Raw genomic sequence first — 21286 nt, 5'->3', positions numbered from 1 at the left:
CTCAACGACGAACCTGGGTGCACGAATGGCAAAACGTCATTTTTTCGGATGAATTCGGGTTCTGTTTACAGAATCATGATGGTCGCATCCGTGTTTGGCGACATCGCGGTGAACGCACATTGGAAGCATGTATTCGCCATTGCCGTACTGGCGCATCACCCGGCGTGATCGTATGGGGTGTCATTGGTTATACGTCTCGGTCGCCTCTTGTTCGCATTGACGGCACTTTGAACAGCAGACTTTACATTTCAGATATGTTACGACCCGTGGCCCTACCGTTCATTAGATCCCTGCGGAACCCTACATTTCAGCAGGGTAATGCGCGACCGCATGTTGCAGGTCCTGTACGGACCTTTTCTGGATACAGAAAATGTTCGGCTGCTGCCCTGGCCAGCACATTCTCCAGATCTCTCACTAACTGAAAACGTCTGATCAATGGTGGCCGAGCAACTGGCTCGTCACAATACGCCAGTCACTAGTCTTGATGAACTGTGGTATCGTGTTGAAGCTGCATGGGCAGCTGTACCTGTACAGGCCATCCAAGCTCTGTTTGACTCAATGTCCAGACGTATCAAGGCCGTCATTACGGCCATGGATGGTTGTTCTGGGTTGTGATGTCTCAAGATCTATGCACCCAAATTGCGTGAAAATGTAATTACATGTCAGTTCTAGTATAATATATTTGTGCATTGAATACTCGTTTATCATCTGTATTTCTTCTTGTTGCAGCAATTTTAATGAACAGTATTGTACATCCAGCAAATATGCAAGGACGTAGGTCCAGGTGCTACTTTGAGATGAAGAGGTTGGGACAGGAGAGGAATTGGTAGCGGGCCATATCGAACCAGTCAGAAGATTGATGACGGAAAAACGGAAAAAAAGAGAGATAGAGCAGACACGCAACGATCGATACTCGGATTGTGCAATCCAAAGGGTGATTCTGTTTTCCAGTAACTGACCAGACTGCAGAATCATTCTAAGGTCATAGAATTGTCCTACATCAGCAGAGCCGCTGCTCGACTCATGTTCCAGGTCTGCCTGCGCAGGTCAGAATCTTTCGACTTGGACAACATTTACTCGCATACAGATCATGTAAGAACACACGGTCGAACATATTTCGATTACTCAGAGACAGGCAGTAAACGCTTTGTACCTGTAAAACACCCAGAACACGTAGACAAAAAATGAAGATCGTACAACATACTTCAAAAGAAAACAGTACGACAGTTATCGCGGAAATCCCTACAACAGCACAAGATTTGCATGCAGACATCACGTGCTTGCAAGTGGCTTATAATAGAAATGGGGATCTAATATGTCTACTAAACCATGCCACTATAATAACAGGCAGAAATGACTGTAAGGCTGCAGTAGTAATTTTATATAGAACTCATAACATAATTACATTAACAATGTTATCAATCAACATTTAGTTACCATAGAAATTACCAATGTGAACGTTACATGGGTGATTTCATCCACGTACGCCCAATACAGCCATCAAATACAACCTTTAGCAGACCACACCAGAAACCTAGCAATTTATGCCAGAGGCAAAAAATTAGTGATATGTGATTAATTCAAGGAACACCCTTTGGAATGCAGGCAGAAGTGATGACAGACCACGAATAATCACCGACAGAATACAAGAAACACAACTGCATGTAATGAACACAGAGGGCGCCAAGTAATATCGACTTTACGCTTGCAAATTATGTAGGAAATGGCATACGTAACAAATTAACCAGTACACGACAATATAAACAATAGTGACCGCTATATCATACATACTAACTCACACTCAGAACACAACTGCCAAATCACACACCGGACAGTTATTGTTCCACAAAGCAGACCGGAACAACTGAATGGAAACTATCCAACAACGCGATCTAGTAAACATTAATGGAGGTATCGATTACAGAGCACACAAGCTGACACAGGTAATATAACTTGCACAGAATACATCAGTACCGACGGCAAAACGAAAATTATATCAAAGGGCGATACTAGATAGAGACTTGAAGCATATAGGCATGTACAAGACTTATACAGACAGTCCCTATACAACACGCATAAACAACAATGGGAATGATTCGTAAGAACATAAACAGAGAAAAATACATGGGGGGTGGGGTCATACAAGATACTGACAGAGAAGATAAAACCCCACCAGTTCTGGGAACGATAAGGCAGGTTGACGGCACGATGACGAGTGGATGGAGGAATACTGGAAGGAGGAATACTTCGAAGTTCCTGCTGCATAAACTGCTCCCTGACGACGTCATCGATACAGGCACGCAATGTTATACAACACCAAGAGAAAACCTACACACACCACAGAACACTGCAATTGTCACCCCCCTTTTTGCCCAAGAGCTCAAAAACAAGAAAGCACCTGGATCAGATGATATCCACTAGGAAACATTGGGAAAAAAATTGGCACCGCAGATCACCCCGTTCCTAAAAACGTTACTGAAAGATGCCTTACGGCTGGGCAGGGTGCTTACAGTATGAGAAACCTCCAAACCAGTCCTTATTAAGAAGTTAGCAGACAGGGATCCTTCAGATCCAAAGACTTATAGGCCAATATGTCTAACAAACACCCTAGTAAAGGTTCAGGAGAAGCTACTGTGTTAGCGCTTGCAAACCCACAGAGCTTTCAGGGGCATGAGCCAACCCAATTTGGCTTCAGAACTGGCAAATCAATAGATGATGCCATCAACCAAGCCCTACACATAGTTAATATTACAATACAGAAATACGCCATGGCACTAATGATTGACATTGCCATGGCTTTCGACATGCTCTGGTGGCCCTCAGTGTTTCAAAGGTTAAGACATCTGGAGGTACCACAATCACCATACAACAGTTTCCTGTACACAGGAGTACTGTAAAGACAGGGTAGTTGCAGATGCATAGAAAAGAATTAATTAAAAGAATTACCAAAGAATGACCTGAAGGGTCGATCTGGGGCACCACCTTCTGGGATATAATAAGTGAACCACTCCTACAATTTCCAGATGTGGATGTGTGGTGTGCGTACTGTAAGATCTTCGGTACACATACCATCAGATTACGAGACTTGCAGCTCTATCAAAGTAGGCGAGTGTCAGCAATATGTCTCGTGGTCTTATCGTGGCGTGTTTATCTTCTGCCACTAGGTCAGATGATATAAATGCCACTTGCACGCTTAGAGTAGCAGATTGATGGTGACCAACTTTAAACTGAACTTGATTAATTTTTACACACATTTATTAAAATAATAATAAGCATAAACATTACTTAACTTGATTCTGGATGCTATTTACAATTGACAATCTGAAGTTCCTTTGGTCTTGGTACGTTAATCTTATTCTCACATATCTCTGCTACTTGACAAAGTGTCTATTCATTTATCTTCATGGCTATGTACAGGAATATGGTAATCTTATTTGGTGCAGACTGAAACTTGACTACAGACTGATGGAGACTAATGCAGACTGACTATTCGGAGGTCTGTACACTCGATCTCGAGCGTTCAGGTATCGCTGCGCGAGTGTGATCCACGAGGCGAAAAGGTTCTACGTTAGCAGCAATCTCATTGGCTGCGTTACATATTAATGCGCGGATCGGCGAAAGCAAAATTTGGTCCATCTCTAAGGCACCGCCATCTCGTAGTGCGGAGATGGACGAGCGCTGCGCCTGCGCTGTTGTGCTTAGCAGGATGCGCTCTATTGGGAAAGTTGTGTACGCGCTGACTACGCGGAACTATGCACACAACAGGATGACAGGTCAGATGGAACTGTAGCCTCTTCGATGACCTACTTGTTGTATTCACTGCAAAAGCAGAGCCCTGTTAGAAGAGAAAGGCAGTGGAATACTACAAACGATTACACAATGGAGTCACAACAACAAACTCAGGATAGCCGAAAACAAAACAATATACACATTGCTGAAAGGATCAATCCAAAGAAACCCTTCAGTACAAATTGGGAACATAACCATCAAATGAGCACATGTTACGCGCTATCTTGGGGTACATGTAGATGACAAATTGAATTTCCACGAACACACAAGGCTAACAACAGACAAAACGGACAAAATAGTAAGTACATAAACTGTGCACTATTCGAATCAGTATTCAGCTTCGCAGCAGCAGGTAGACACACAAACTGCTCACCAGCAAAGCATTATTTTCAGACGAGGGCAGAGAAGTGTCCTGTTTAGGCTGTCAAGAGCCATCGGCACCACCTCAGTGGATACACTGTGTATGGTGCTCGGAATACGTCCCATAAATATGACGATCAAATACAGAGCTTCAAGGCACTGGTTAAAAGTGAGGAGACTAGACAGAGTAAATACAATAACTGGTGTACCACTACAGCCGACAGGTCACTTTAAAAGTTAGCGTTTGGATACGAGACAAGGTGAGTGGGACGTAAGTGATAATGGACGTAGACTGCACGACTTTCTGCCACTTGAGGGATGAAACATATTGACTCCAGGCGCGGTAAGATACATTTCATAACCGAACCGCACGAGTCTGAGACAGACACCTAAATGCACATGAGAGGGAGAAGGAGTCTTAGCACACACTGTATTTTTCTGCAGGCAGTACGCGAACAATAGACATAGACTACACGTGGACTATACAGAAACAGTTGTACGTGTACATACAGTAATAACAGACGAAAAAAATGAGCGCAAGTAAACGCAATGACAAACAGTATTTCAAAAGCAACACACAAAGAGTACCTATGGGCACGACATAACAGACAGGCCTATACGCAACGTGACGACATTCTCCAGAGGGTGGACGGCGACGCTCAGTGACAGCAGAAACAGTGACACTGAAGAGAAACAGGAAGAGGAAGACGAGATGTAACAGTAAATAAGCATAAGGAGCTCAAAATCTAGCCAAGAAATCACCAAATGCTGTACATGTATGAACACCTAAAGTTAATCCATAGGATTAGCAATGCTACTTCTGTGCTACCAACCAAACTCCAAACTTTTTTGTTGTGACTGACGGACAACAGTTCGAAGAAACCATTCCGAGATATTCACCCCAGACTTAATCATTGACACTAACAAACCTCCTACCTATCCTATCATATTTTTTATATTCTCCTTAAAACAACAAAATTTTATTTCTATTTCAACTTTAAATTACTGTTATTTTAAAAAGTGTTATTCTTTGTAAAATGCTGTAGATAAAAACAAAATAAAGAAAAATAGAAGGAGGTAAAAAATGAAGACAGCAGGATGTACGACCTATTTTAAAACATCAGGTCTGTAATTTGGCAATAAATAAATAAATACAGTCCGGTTAAGAAAAGAAAAGACACCCCAGGCCATCACTCCTGATTGTTGGGTCGTAGACGGCCGCTGTGGTGGAGCGGTTCTAGGCGCTTCAATCCTGAACCACTCTGCTGCCACGGTCGCAGGTTCTAATCCTGCCTCAGGCATGGATGTGTGTGATGTCCTTAGGTTAGTTAGGTTTAATTAGTTCTAAGTCTAGGGGACTGATGACCTCAGATGTTAAGCCCCATTGTGCTTAGAGCCATTTGAACCACTTGTTGGGTCATATGGCGGGTGAGAGTCAGGTTGTCATCTCACTGCTGTCCGAGGTACCTCCAGACACGTCTTCACTGGTCATCGGGACTCAGTTATAAGCGAGAATCATCACTGAAGACAATTCTACTCATGTGAATAAGATTCCAGACCGAAGACGTGTCTAGAGAGGCCATGGACAGTGGTGGGATACGAACCTGTCTGCCACCTGCCATACGACCCAACTACGAGGACTGGTGAACTGGGGTCCCATTTCATTTCATAGCAAGAATCCCTTTGGTTGTCTTATGCGGCACCCTCACAGCACAGGCGGTACGTCGGCGATATTCTACTCCCCGTTTTTTTTTGCCCTCCATGGCAAGTCACCCTGAGCTTACATTTCAGCAAGATAACGTGAGAGTTTCTACTGTTTGTTTTCGTGCTTACCAAACCCAACGTTGGCCAGCAAGTTTACCGGAACTCTCCCCAACTGAGAACGTTTGGAGCGTTATGTGCAGGGCTCTCCAACCAGTTCGGGATTCTGACGATCTAACGCGCCAATTGGACAGAATTTGGCACAATATCCATCAACACTATCAATCAATGACAAGCCGAATACTGATTGCATAAGGGCCAGAGATAGACCTATGTATTGTTCACTTGCTCACATTGTAAATCACTTTCTAATGAATAAACCATCCCATTTTTCTGAAATCGTAATCATTTTTTTCTCTGTACATGTGTACCTGTCCACCACGTCTACCGATTTCGTGGTGCTTTTTATCTAGTCTTGTCTCAGAGTCTAAGTTCATTGGTAGTGACGCAGCATGCGGAGTTACTCTCGTTCAGAAGTTTTGTACACCAGAGTCATTGCGCGACTGGGTGCGTTCGATAATGATGATAGTACTTGAGCCGTGCTGCGGCTCGCGTTGGTGCTGTTGGTAGGTTTCCGCCCTCTGTTGGAGGCCAGTCGGTATCGTTTAGTTGACATTGCTGCGGTTGTTTGTCTTCTTCTCGTGCTGACTGGTTCCACTCCGTTTCGCAAGCGTTACCTGCCCACTAGTGGCAGCAGCGGCGGTTGTCGATATGCAGTAACTGTCTCCCAATCTTTGGGGCGACATCGTTGTTTGGCCAGGTCGTGTGAGTGTGCGAGTTCGGTTGGGGACGGAGGAGAAGCCAGTTCCGCTCAGTGCGGGAACACGCCGAGACCGCTGGCGGCACGCATGGACTGCACGACGAAAGGGCTGTGGTCACGAGGGTGCACGACTTCGTCGCAAACCGGATCCAGCAAGCTTTAAGATGAGTGCATTTCAATCCAAGTAGAGAAACCTCCACCATTTTGATATCTCGCGATTCTCCTGTGACTTGCTTTCGTGTTGCTGCTCGTAGTGTCGCCGAGGCGAAGAGCAGCGAGTGGAGTGCTTTGGGAAGGCGGATCTGATTAGCTTTCCTCGACCTCTTATTACTATTTATTGCATTCAACTTGTTACAATTTGTTAAGTTCAACCAGCGGTAATTTTTCTTGCCTGGTGGCCGCTACCGCCCTAGTTACCGGCGCCGAAGGTTAGTATATGCAGCGGCAGTGCATATTTCCTCGCCTTGCCGCTGTTGTCCGGTAAGGCGTGTAGTTTTGAAAGCTTTTTTAATTGTAGGCCGGTTGGTGATTCTTCTACTCTGGTGGTAATGTTTCCTTTCTCGTGCCGGGCGCTATAAACACAGTATTCTGGACGTTGTGCAGACCGCCGGTTCCAGCTTTGGCGTATTGTTACATCGTTGCATTTGGTTTACTGGACATCAGGTAGCTTCCGCAAGATTGTTATTAGTCATTCTTTAGATTGCCACTAGTATGAGTTACCATCTTGTGAAGTGAATGCAACTCTTGGCTGCCGCCGGCCGGTGTGGCCTAGCGGTTCGCCGGCACGGTATCTCAGTGTGTTCGGTCAACGGATCAACGATGAACCTGAACAGGTGTCATCAGACGTCTACCACGAACAAATCAAACGAACAATCTAGAACTAAATGAGATAAATAAAGCGGTTCTAGGCACTTCAGTCGGGAACCGCGCGACTGCAACGGCCGCAGGTTCGAATCCTGCCTCGGGTGTGTGATGTCCTTAGGTTAGTTAGGTTTAAGTAGCTCTAAGTCGTAGGGGACTGATGACCTCAGATGTTAAGTCCCATAGTGCTCAGAGCCATCTGAACCATTTTCCTGGGTGCCATCTCATCGATCGCGAAAATTGTTTGTTGCCGGACCTTTCTCAGAGGTCGATCAGTTGCTTGTTCTTTTATTAACTTTTGCTATTGTATTTGCTGTTTTACAGCAGGTTTCAATTGGTTTTATATTATTGCCTTTCCTGGCGTATAAGGCCTTCGGCCGGGATTGTGGTCATTCGTCTTAAAATTCTAATTTGGTATTTTTATGCACGCAGTAAGCTTTTCAAACCTTATTTAGTGCCATTCCTGGCGTCTGATGCCGTCTGCTGTGTTTGTGGAGACTTGCCTTTTAATATTTCAATACCTATAATTTGTAAGTTGCAGCGCATTTTAAACAATTCTTAATTTATAGCCATTCCTGGCGTGTAAGGCCTTCTACCCAGATCACAGTATCTTGCTTTTAAAACATTATCTTGTTCAAATGGCTCTGAGCACCACGGGACTTAACAGCTGAGGTCATCAGTCCCCTAGAACTCTACTTAAACCTAACTAACCTAAGGACATCACACACATCCATGCCCGAGGCAGGATTCGAATCTGCGACCGTAGCAGTTGCGCGGTTCCGGACTGAAGCACCTAGAACCGCTCGGCCACAGCGGCCGGCTTAAAACATTACCTTTTGTATCTGTATTTAATGGTGATATGCTAAATTGTAACTCACTGAAAACACTACTATTTACACAGTTATTTATTCCTTAATTAGTAACGTGTGGTATTTCTTATTTATTGTTGAGTCAGGAATTATTGGTCTGAAATAAATTGTGTGTAACTGTAAAAGGCAACCAGTAGTAACTGATTATGGCCCCGTCCACAAACGTAGTCGAATCCTGCCTTCCCACGACTACCAGGTTTGCCAGCCGGGGTGGCCGAGCGGTTCTAGGCGCTACAGTCTGGAACCACGCGACCGATACGGTCGCAGGTTCTAATGCTGCCTCGGGCATGGATGTGTGTGATGTCCTTAGGGTAGTTAGGTTTAAGTAGTTCTAAGTTCTAGGGGACTGTGCTCAGAGCCATTTGACCCATTTTTTGACTACCAGGTTTCTGTACTGTCGGTCATGTCGATAGTGGAGTTACTTGCTGTGCTGATGGGAACGCAGAAGGTAAGTGTGTCACTGGCGGAGCGCGGAGAGGCAGCGGCGAAGCAACGAGCGCGGCGCCGCGCCCCGACCTTACCCATGCAGCGGCCGCTGGTTGCCGCTGCCGGCTGCCGTCTGCCGGCGCTGCGCCTACCGTATCGACCGCCGGCCGCGCGCCGGCCCGCCTGTTGAAGTGCCGGCAGCGGCAGCGGCACGGCGGCCGTGTCTCCATGGCTACGGCGGCGGCGTCGTGCACATGCGCGCCGGCGCCCGCGCTGGCCCGTCCCTGGCCGCTGGCGGCGGCGGCGGCTGCGCGCCAGTGCGCACCAGGCTGCGTCTCCAGCGCCGCCGGCCAGCTGCCTCGCCCCACTGTGCTCCACTGTGCGCGTCCATGGCTGCCAGGCCGCCCCGCGCCCGCAGCTAACATGTCGCGCCGCGAGCCCCGCGCCCACGCCGCCCGCACTGCCACTGCCTCTGTGACCGCGACCCGCGCGCCGCTGCGCTCCCGTTCCGACTGCCAATCATCCAGTTCTTCGGTGCGCTCGGCCCACGTCCGCCGTCGCCGCCTGCACGCCCTCCGCTTCTGCCACTTCCCTCGAGGAAGCTACTGCCTGTCGTGTTCCAGCCGCTTGTGCGTCTTCGCTGCGGCCCCGGTGCAGTCATGAGAAAAAGACGGGTGAGTCCTGCCGTAGCTCCTAAGTGCCCAACTGGCGTGACGTCAGACGGGAGCGGGTACTACCTTCTCACCGACGTACAGTGCGGCACGAATGCCGCTGTAAAGCGTAACACTACGCACAGTTTCCGATAAGAGGAGCTTTACAACCGTGTGTCATAGTTCACCCCTAGCATCATCCATAAATGAAGAACAATTACATCGCTTCCTTCATAACCTTTTTTATAGTTCTTTATCAAGCACCACCAGTGAGCTTTCTTCACTCTCAAGTGGGAAACAGATATGGATAAATCGTACTCGTAATTTGTACAAAGCAAGTGACATGCCATGCACAAAAAAGCATGTATTTGAAAACATGTCGCTGAATTGTAAACAGGTGTGTCCGTCTGTAATTTGTGGGTATCTGTTACTAGGCCGTTCGCGTTGACCACCATGCTGTGAGTAACTGTCTCTGGCATCTAACTTTGGTTTTACTTGGCTTACGGGGTAAACACATAAACGTCTATTACGCAAAGCTTCAGACTAGATAACAGAGCTTAAGAAACTAATATCTGAAAGCAACAGCCTGCTGGAAACGACGCCAGTCTTAAAATTTATCAAGGCTGTCGTGCCCACTCAGAACAATTCTAAATGAAGATGTACATTGGACTAAACCGGCTCCACTCACAGCTCGCTAATAAACGTCGTTATTTCTTTCAAATACGGCTCACGCTGCCTACCGACACACCCACAATTTGTCAGTAACACACGCTGTAGATCACTATTAGACCCTCAGTACAGCTTCATCGAAGAATGAAGCAACATAGCAACGCTGGCTGTAAGTGAATAGAGCTTAAACTAGTCCAGAATTCACATACAATCCCAAGCAGTACTATGCCATTTGACTTTTTTCGCTCATGAAGTGATATATGGGAAAAGCACACTGTTTTACCATTAGTTTCGGTAGACTAATTATTTTCTTTTACAACATGGACTTCGAATTTGGTGCCACCATTCTAGCACAAGCGTCCAATTTGTCTGCATTGTCTTCACAAGTTACGGCAGAGAATAGGCTAAAACCCCCAAGCCTCAGCCGAAGAAATAAATAATGAAACATGTGTTTGCCATATAATAATGTTTCGCAAGTTGTCCACACTGGCATAAAGAGAAATTAAGAAGTGTTACAGACTACTGTGTCTGACGTGCGCAGGTTTCACCCTCTTTCCGACAAGAGGATCCTTGTGCCACTAACACTTCCACTCTTTGGACGAAACTGGAAGTTCAGAATTATCGGCGTGAGTTGGTAACAAAGTGGATCAAACAACGGACAAATGAGGGCAAGTTGAAGGGTGTCAGAAGCAGTAAACTCCTATGACAGCATCTGAAATGTCACGTCATGTCCATTGTGAGCTACGCGTTCCCGTGGTTCGAATTATTACACGAATAGCTGAAGAATTTCACTTTTCGCACGTGCGTAAAATAAATAAATAAATATAAATAAAATCAATTCGAAATTAACTTCAGTTAACAGGAAGGAGCTGAAAACTCGTATCACTTACAAGAACAAAATGTAACACAACGGAAGAGGGTCAACTTCGACCCCGTGGTGCCGAGAACCAACGGTGACCAGTAGAACGCTTAGATTCTACTTACATAAACAGCTGGCACTTCTTATAACCACCAGGTACGAACTGAAACGTACTACGAGGAACGCGTCCACAATAAACATTTCTCACACGCGCTTCTACTTTCTTAACATAAAATGCCAAGCACTTGTAGCACTGCACTACGATCTGTGTACAGCTGAGTTCGTCTGGCTTTCTAGAAACTAAACCTGTGCAATGTTAAAAATAAGGGAGCTTCTAACCACATTTTCATGCTTGTATTTCACCGAAACAGCACATCAGTGCTACGTCATTTAGTGCGTTGCTGGAGTCTTAGAAGCATGGAAAAGCACTGTCGCACTACAAAATGTTCCAGGAGATTTAATGAGCAAAAAACAAGTCGTAATGTGAGAATGTTGGCTTTGTGCAATAGAGTTTTACTGTAAAACTCACAGTCCATCGTTTGGCACTGAAACTACTCGGTCGAAAGGTTAGGAACAAAATTTTGCTACTACTTGATCCGATCATATGTGTCCACCATAGGACCCTGAACCCATTTCTAAAATTACAGGGAGGATGCTCCTGAAACCTTCAGAAGAAATCAGTCTTATTGATAAACTTATTGTATCGAGTGCACGGTATATCAGGGGGACACGTATACGTGTCAAGAAGTGTACTTTATGGTTTAGTGGCAAAAGTTGTAGATTCAAGTTTTGCGATGAAGTGGTCTTAAAAACTGTCACTATCAGACACGGTACAAGCAGTGGTTAAATAACATCAGTAAATCTTTCCTGCACACCACAACACACGAAATAATCAATTTCAATCTACAGCCAAAAGTATCGCCCCATGTCTGATAACGGAAACCGATGAAAACTGTTTCTCATTAGATCGACCCACATGGTAACATCTCTCTTACCTTACTGTTAGGACTTTTCCCTCATCATTTTACAAATTCGAAGAAACGTATGTAAATTAAAAAAATAATTTTTCAAGTTTTTACACAGCGCAAACAAAACTACTAGAAGTGATCCATGGCTCAGTATCTACATGGGAAATTCCAGTTCTGAAATTTTGTATTTTCATTGTTTATCGTAAAACCTATACACAATGTAGTGCAGTACTGGGGCGATACAACGCATGCGACGCATCTGCTCTTTCTAGAACATTCTTAGCAGAACCATTACTGCAAGTATTTTCCGCTTTTACTGTTCGGGGAAACGCAACGTATCGTTAAGCGTGTAACACGATGTGACATAGTACTATCATAATTGTATTCACATTACGTTGCAAAATACGTGGAAAATGAGTCACAAAATGTTCAGTGTAATTGGGTCATTTGAGGTTACAGCTAAAGTAGTTGCAATGTTGGCAGCATTGTGCGTGTCATGAAACATGTTTTGCTTGCGTAGATGGTGATATGATTATTGCTCTTACTTCCAACGACAATTCATTTTAAAGCGATTTTTTCACTGTTTTGATTGTGAACGTCTGGAAAGAAGTAAGCCCCACTTTAAAGACGATGATTCACTTAAATTTAATCTTTATATGGAAACCTGCTGACGCTCTGCTCGACGTTGACAGTCGTCATTTTGTAATTTAACACAATAATTGTTCAGATATCCTCTTAATATAATGGTATGTAAACAACTTTAACGTATAACATTCGCTGAAACTGCGACGTAAATTCGAGATATGTAGTCGACGATAACTTAAAGGTCATCATTTTATCGTCCATTTTACATCTTTTCAATATTCTTCTGTCTGGTATACAAAGTTAGTGCAAAGTAAGCACAACTGGAGCGTATGAAGCTAGAAACGTGGTGAGTGACTTTTCCAATGTTCAAATTTCCCGCGGAGGAAAACCTAAGTTCCTGAGTGATGTAGTATGTTTCAAGATGTCAGACATTGAACTGGAATAATTATAAACAGTAAACCGGAAGAATATTTCTGGATACTTAATTCGGAAGGAGTCTCGCCCCAATATTGATCACAGAAGGAACTCACAATGAAGACTTAAGACAGTAATGTCTTAACACAGCTGAATCCTAATTTCTGATCTATATGAAGAAATATCGAAACTGGCTACTTCGTTCGGCTGCCAATATCTTAATGAAACGACTATGTCGGTGGGTCTCATGTCTGTGTCTCACATTCCTGTAAAGATAAAACAGGAAATTGTTCTTTTGCCCTAGAATGTAGTTACGAGTTTGCGTAAAATGTGTGCACAAAAAACATTTCGTAGAAAGGTGATCAATCTACAGGTTTAACTTCTGAAAAGGGAGTAATATTATACTAATAGTCATGTTACACGAAATGCTTACTTGTCGTAGAACAGCAAATGTATCATTTTCGATGAGAAGTCTTCTACAGAAAGCGAATGCTGACACAGCGTATACAGTTAGAGCATGATTCACTCTTTAATGATAATTGTTATTATGACCTTTCTACGAAGTTATAAATATAAAATAAAAACATGCAAAACACATAATCGACTTATTAAAAGTTTTCCATCTCTAAGATGCCTTCTTTTATTTATCTGGTATATATAATATACTGATACATGAGGCGTCTGTTTAGAACAAGGTTTTCATAAAAACTTTCTTGGTACCGTCAGTTAATATTACATCAGATACTGTGTTATACCTTTTCTGACAATGAGAGACGATCTCTCCGAAATCATTATGCTAACGGAAAGGACTCAGCCGTCCGCTTGTTGATCACACTTGTATACGGAACAGTACACAGCGAACTGTAGAGTTGAGCATGATTCCAAAGACGCTGAAGATTTACTCGGAACGGGCAGTAACCACCGTAATCTGTTTTCAGTTTCCTGTCCGGAATATGCTTTCTGATCAAACGATGATACATGATCACTATTTCCCCGACGGAGTGAAAGTTCTACAGAAGGTAGCCAATACCTTTAGAAAGTTAGGCGGTAAAAGGAAAGTAAAAATTAACCGTTACTGTTTTTTAAAATGCGATTTAATATTATTTAATCTTATCCGTGGTGGAAATGGTTATGACCCTGACTGTGCCTGCAATGTCTGTGTTTCGTAGTTGTCACCTTCACTCGCATCTTTATATTTTTATAATGCATTTCTGACCTAAGTATGTTTACCTTGAGACGCTGCTTACTATTAGAACTTCAACTGCAGATCACTGGTGAAGAATGTCCGCGGCATCATTCACATACTTCTCTGTTTTCTTCTGTAAGTGGACATCAAGGCAGCTCTTGATAGTGAAATACAGTCTTCAGGCTGTTCTTCCTGCAAGCAGCAAGTATAGATGGAACTGCTGGTTTTAGAAATGTGTTATGTATAAAAATAATAATAATAAAAGATTTAGCGACTGAAGGCAGCTTTTATTCATTATGTCATTTAATTCAAGAGGAAATCTGATAGGAAGTAAGTGTTAGTACCTTTCCGCTTACTTTGACAAAAAAAATCTGCATCTCCCCTAACATCCCGTACGCTAAATGTCTCACATGCGTCAGGTGACTTCAGATCTCTCTGATTCCACGTATTCATATGTACTTAGCATTTATTGACTCAGATAGTATGAAATATTATGTACAACCACTGGTGACTTTTCTTTTAAAGATATATTAATTTCTTCTTGCTTGTCTTCATCGTTTCAAACAATTGCTGTCATAATAACAATTTGTTTCTGTTCAGTCGTCTGAAAAATATTTTTCGCAGAAACTTCAGGGCAATTCCTGATGTCCGTTAAATGAGGTATTCTTCTATAGCAACACTCCGATAATCCGTACAGCTTTCCTTGTGGCTTTAAAGGAGAAAGCGATTAAGTGTGGAGTCTCGTACCAAGGTTGGAACACCTGAGATTCCTTCTGATGTCGACCACAAGGTCAGCCGATCTTGCTAATATTTCTTGATGTGAGACAGGTAACTGATATACTTAATAAACTTGTGCAGAGTCATAATTTACGTGTTCGAATTTTCTTCTTGACAAGAGTAGAGAAATTTATTTCGTTACAAATTCCGTGAATCCCATATTTTTGTGGGTAAGCGTATCGTACTTCTGCTTATCGAAAATAGTTCTTAGTTCAGTGTCATACGATGCTACCCTTTCAAATAAGTCATGAACTTTATTTTATGGACGAAAAAACTCTGAACACGAAGAAGAAAAATTCAGTTGTCTCAGATGATGTACAAGGGTACCCACTTTAATGATGGCCTACAGTGACAAATCAGAGATTCTACATATATGAAGTAGTTTGTGGATTACTGAACTGCGTGCACTGAATCATCTCAAATAGTTGCCGTAACAATAACTAACTTATTTATATGTTTAAAAGAAAAGGGTAAAGTCTAGTTATATGACGAATGGATCAGATAGCTGACAGTGATCTCGAATTATATTTTCGCACTTCTCGTGACAAAAAATCATACTATTAGCTCATTTCTGGGTTGACACATAAATTAGAACGTACCTTGCAGTACAAATCTACATTTCTCTGATTGCTGTGTTAGTATTACGTGCCATACACGTATAACGGGAATTACGAGTGCTCTCAATTTCAGTGCTTTTTTGCCTGTTGTAGGTGATTGTAAAGCAGGACCGCTCACTTTGTCATTGTGTCTTTTAAACTCCTACTTTCAGTCATTTGCAGCCTGTGCTAAAAATACACTGCGCCGTTCCCCGTAGGTTTCGAGAAGTGTAAACACAAACTTTCGGGTACGCTGTGACCTTCAGCTGGAGGCTAGAAAAATCTGGGACGGTCATTACTTTTCCAAGTGTCCTCTTCGGATTTCTCAGAATGGCTGGCTGCCAACATCGCCCTACTGACTGTGGTTAGGGAATTGCGGTACCTATCTGATATCAACAGACCTTACCGATTTCGTACGATAAATGTTTGACATAACTACTAATTAACAGCCAAAGAGCACATATTTATGTTTCAACAAAATCTGATGCCGCAGATAAATCTAATAGTTTCTCATTCATGATTACTTGTAATTATATTGTCAATAACTGGTCGACACAGCATTTATTTCTGGGAACGATGTACTGTTGGAAACTGACGTAGGACATTGGGTTAGGCTGTACATTCGCGTTGTCATTGCATTAGTAGACTATGTCTTTCTCGCTATGGAACACATTCTTCATATGGTTGTATGTAGTTATATATAAAATGCCTCTAATATGTTATGCTCTTCCGTCAGATAATGAAGATAAGCTGCAAACAGGAATTTATTTTTTTAATAAAATTTATATAAGGTAGGCGTAAAAATCAAAAACAACTCTTTTTTAAAGAAATTCTCGAAGGAAACATAACTTAAGAATTACAACAGATAATTAAACAATTTAACCACTTAAATAGTTCAGGCTTCCGTGTCACGTATATGACAATGCACTAGATAAATACAGCCGAAGGCCAGGATAATGATGATGCAGAGTAACTTAAGAAACAAAATACAAAGGAAAACAATTATGACATTTTATGGAACAATGGTTGTTATAACGGAGTTACAAAGAAGCGAAAACTAGTTACAGACAATCGAGGCACAATCAAGCGAACGAAATGAGGTTCCTTAAAATACTGAAAGATAGTACAACAGATTCTGAAACTATTACGTTAGAAGATGGATGGAATAATATAGTCTATGAAATAAATTTCGTGCAATATAGATCTACATTAGCTATATTTGAAAGTTAGGAGCTACAAATATACATATACTCCAACAAGGGGTTGGGTATCACAGTAAGCATATGCGTATAACCTCAGTAACAGAAGAATAAAGCACATTTTCAGTACGGCGTAGAGCTAAGAAGACTATATGCTGTTAGACGACGTTATCACTGAGATGGACAGTTGTTGTTATAAACTTCTGGACCAAAGTAGAATGTAAACCAGTTGGCGTAAACCAAAAATAAGCAATCAGAGACTATAACGGTAAATCATGCACTATCCTATCAGGTTGATGCATACTTGCGCTCAAATTTAACAAACAGTTGCATTCTGATGAAATGGATGGAAACGAAATGAACGATTCCATTTACTTAACCTTTAGCTTCCGTCTTGAGATGTATTTCTATTGTCTCTGTTCCCTGTAATCAAACGATTCGTACCTAAAGCAAGTGTATGTGCTGTATGGAGCCCAAATAAACTAATATATGGATAAGAGATGTTTTAATGTTTTACAAGTCTTAATTGTGTCCTTTTATTTTGTTTGGTAGGCTGAAAAATCCGATTATCAGAAATTATTATCCTCTTCTTCAAATGTGCGGTCACGTTCAAAAACTGACTGGTTATGGTTCAAATGGCTCTGAGCACTATGGGACTTAACATCTTAGGTCATCAGTCCCCTAGAACTTAGAACTACTTAAACCTAACTAACCTAAGGACATCACACACATCCGTGCCCGAGGCAGGATTCGATCCTGCGACCGTAGCAGTCCCGCGTTCCGGACTGAAGCGCCTAGTACCGCAAGGCCACTGCGGCCGGCTGACTGGTTAATTTTGAGAAAGGCAACGGAAATGTATCTTTCACTAAATAGTTTACATTACTTGTTTTTATTTGTAGATGTGCATTCACGTTTTATAGCTAACGGAAGATTGAATAAATAGTTGTGACCAATTTATTTTGAGATACTTTTATTTCTGGCCTGTTTCATCTTCTTCTAAACGACGCTCAACTGAAGATTCAAGGAATTTCATAATTGTCTACATGTCTCAGGAAATGCCATCTGGATCGCTATTTCTTTTGTTAATTAATAATTTTTGAAGTGATGTCTGAGGCATCAGCGATCTTTATGTTATCGTAAAGAAAGTAATTCGACGTGGTCGCAAATGATGTTTTATTTCATTACTGGTGACTGGTTTCAGTCTTAGTAGACTATATTCAGACCAAAGGTTTATTAGTGACATAATGTTTCTATCTCATTAGCAGATTATCTTCAGAAACTGATCATAATCAATAACAAAAATTGTAGTCTAGACGGTGTATTCCATTCACTGTGCAGAGAACTGTTCATGACTTACGTTAAACAGACGTTGTTTGTAATTTCAGTATAATTAGAGAGCATGCGTTGTTTTACGTAGGATTTACAAGACATTTTACACTCCCTCCAAAAGGCGTTTCCACGGTATCTTATGCTACACAGTCAAATGAGGTAGCGTAATATTTACTCCCGTGCCGGCCGTGGTGGCCGAGCGGTTCTAGGCGCTTCAGTCCGGGACCGCTAGTCTGCTACGGTCGCAGGTTCAAATCCTGCCTCGGGCATGGATGTGTGTGATGTCCTTAGGTTAGTCAGGTTTAGGTAGTTCTAAGTTCTAAGGGACTGATGACCTCAGAAGTTAAGTCCCATAGTGCTCAGAACCATTTACTCCTGTACTTTGTTATTTTTAACAGAGAACAAAAAAAAATACCAAAATGAAGGTAAAAACCTTGAAAACGAAAAGTATGTAAAACAGAGGAGGAGGATAAGAAGAGAAAGGGGAGAGAATCCCAGTTATTAGTTTCATCAATGGAAAACACGCACTTTAAAATTGCCTATTTTATGTTTTACTTACTTTACTTTATGCTACTCACAGTAGCAAGTGATACTACAGATCTTTTATTCTCATATTGCAATATGTATAGACGATAAATGTGAATTTTTCTGTCTGCGAAGTTATGTTTAGTTTTCTCTTTGCCGTTTACATTCACTAATGAGTAATAAAGATTGCCGAATTAGGATCCTTGGAATATGAACATAAATTTCAGCTTTTACTCGTCGCTTTAAACAATTTTTCAAGACTTTAAAATGGAGTTAAACGTACCGTTCAACAGAAATGTAAGGTAATAATCTCTCTTCTGTCTACCCCTCTTTGTATCTAACATTCTATTACTCGGTAAAATAAGATTTAATATCCCAATACTACGTATACCATTAGTCCTTTACTTGTGGGTGAGAATAGTAGTTATAGAGCTATATTCTTTCACAACCATTTCATCAAGAGAGCTGAGAATATATGAGGAAGTTCCTTTTGACAAAGGACTTCAGCTACGACGCTTTGTTTAAAACAAAGAAAATTTTATGTAAATGTTAGCCGGGTTCAACTTTCATTTTACAGCTCAAGCAAGTAAAAGTTTCACGATTTTGTCTTAAAATAAGAGTGTTTAGAAGGGCATAAGGAAGACTGTGTTTAAAACTATGACTAAACAATAATAAAATAAGTTATTATGTGGAATAAAACATATTTATTCTCTTTCATTTTTTCCATTCGAAAGTATTTATTATTTTTAGTTATTGGTGAATGCTTTCACAGCACTTAAGTCCTCAGGTACGTAAGATGGTAATCGACGTGTTAAACATCAGCAAGTGTATCAGCTGACGTGCTCATCTCTTCTCGATAGAGCAACAAAATAATAAAATAATATTTTAAAATAAATGTACACTGGCAGTACGGCGTCCCAGAATAGTCCTTAAAAGCTGAGAAATGCCTGTTTGACTTACTGGCGGCGCTGGGGTTGCCACAAAAACTCGAGAAAGATCTTACATTTTTCATGGACTGATTAGAAATGCGGGTATCACAATTTGTGATTATCGGAGAGAAATTTTAACTCGTCCTTCAATTTTTAAAAGTAAGCATTTTATACTGCAAGACCTCAACGTCAGATTTTAGTTAGAAGAGCAGGAGATTTTAATCACTATTGGATACAAGTGTTGCTTGAGGCCGATATTACTTTTACTTGCGTACTGAAATATTATCCGACAAACACTATGAAAACATTATAGATCGGGCCAAGTCTTTCGTGCAGCATTAGCACGTGAAGTACGTACATATTTATACACTATAATGATATGAGTAAAATATGTAAGAAAAATATGTAATATCACAAAATATTTTATTAGTATTTAGCATAGAACAATAATTTCACCGGCAATCAACTTATTCATTAATTATAGCCTAAAGTATAATCTTAATATGCACTTAAATGTACCGGAAATACAGAAATTAAATTAAGAAGTACATTTTATAGTAATTAAGTTTTTTATTTTTAATCTCTATACTGCACTAATAAAGGAAAATACTTTCAGCAACATCCGTTTAGTAAATGACCATCTTTAACTAAGTTTTTAAGGCACCCCACCTTACCTTTCATTTTGGAGGGTAGTAAACATCCAGGTAATTCTGTTGTCGATGTGGACTGGTAGGAAGACTCTCCATATCACAGGACATTGATGGTGAAAATTTTAGGAGAGGAGCTATTCCTGAAGAGATGTCCATAGAGCGTCTTCTTGTACCGTGCTGAGAATATTGCAGATAACAGAATGAGTCGAGTAATCTGGAATTCTGGCCAAAACAGTGTCAGACGTATTATCTACCATTTGTTCAATATCACTTCTAGTGCCAGTCAACTTGCGTTTGAAATTCTCAACAGTTTGTAACGATTTCTGCAAGGGCAAACCGATAGCTTTTAATTCTTTAATGCTCGCTGGCAAGGAATCCGAAGTTGTTGCGAATGTACGCTCCGACATTTTCGATTTTAGGGCCAGTGTAAGAATGTTGTGTCTCTCGTACTGAAACTGAAGATTCTTTCGGTAGTGAATCAAGCACAGATTTCTGGGTTTGAAATTGTCTTTACGAAAACCCGCAGTTTCAATCCACGCATTCGACACCGTTACAATAGGCTCAGACGGTAGCGCTAGGTTCGACAGCTGTTCTCATAGAGCGACATCTAATGCGGAACCTAGAGAAAAATTCCTTGTTGTATGAAACTATTTTATTTATTTCAGGGAAGCCGCCGCGCACTTCGTTGGCGGTACGTTGCAGTGCATGGCCCAGACGGGTAAAGTAGCTTTGGTACAGACAGAATAGGTGCAGGGCAGTTGTCGCTTTCAGCATGTAGGCCGCAGCATCCGAACGCACAACAACTTTTTCTTCCTGATTTCCCTCTGGCAGTAGTACCTAAAAACTATCTTTCACGAATCAGTTACTGTTGAATGATTTCTGCATTCAATATATTGCAGGAAATCTATAATGGCTGTAAGTGTTCTTCTCCGTCGAGTTTTCCAGCAACGAGATTGCCAATTAAACTTCCACATACGTCCGAGGTTTCGTCGACGGCTGTACATATAGGTGGTTACTTATACATCGATGCTTGATTTTAAGAGCCTTCTTGTATCAAAAATCTAAATACTTTTTCCTTAATATCGGTTTATCAGCAATCCATTGCCGCTACACTTTTGAAGAAA

This window comes from Schistocerca piceifrons, chromosome 2 (genome assembly GCF_021461385.2).
Source record: "Schistocerca piceifrons isolate TAMUIC-IGC-003096 chromosome 2, iqSchPice1.1, whole genome shotgun sequence".
Classification (NCBI taxonomy): domain Eukaryota; kingdom Metazoa; phylum Arthropoda; class Insecta; order Orthoptera; family Acrididae; genus Schistocerca; species Schistocerca piceifrons.
The sequence above is the reverse complement of the archived record's forward strand: the minus strand, read 5'-3'. Positions refer to the sequence as shown.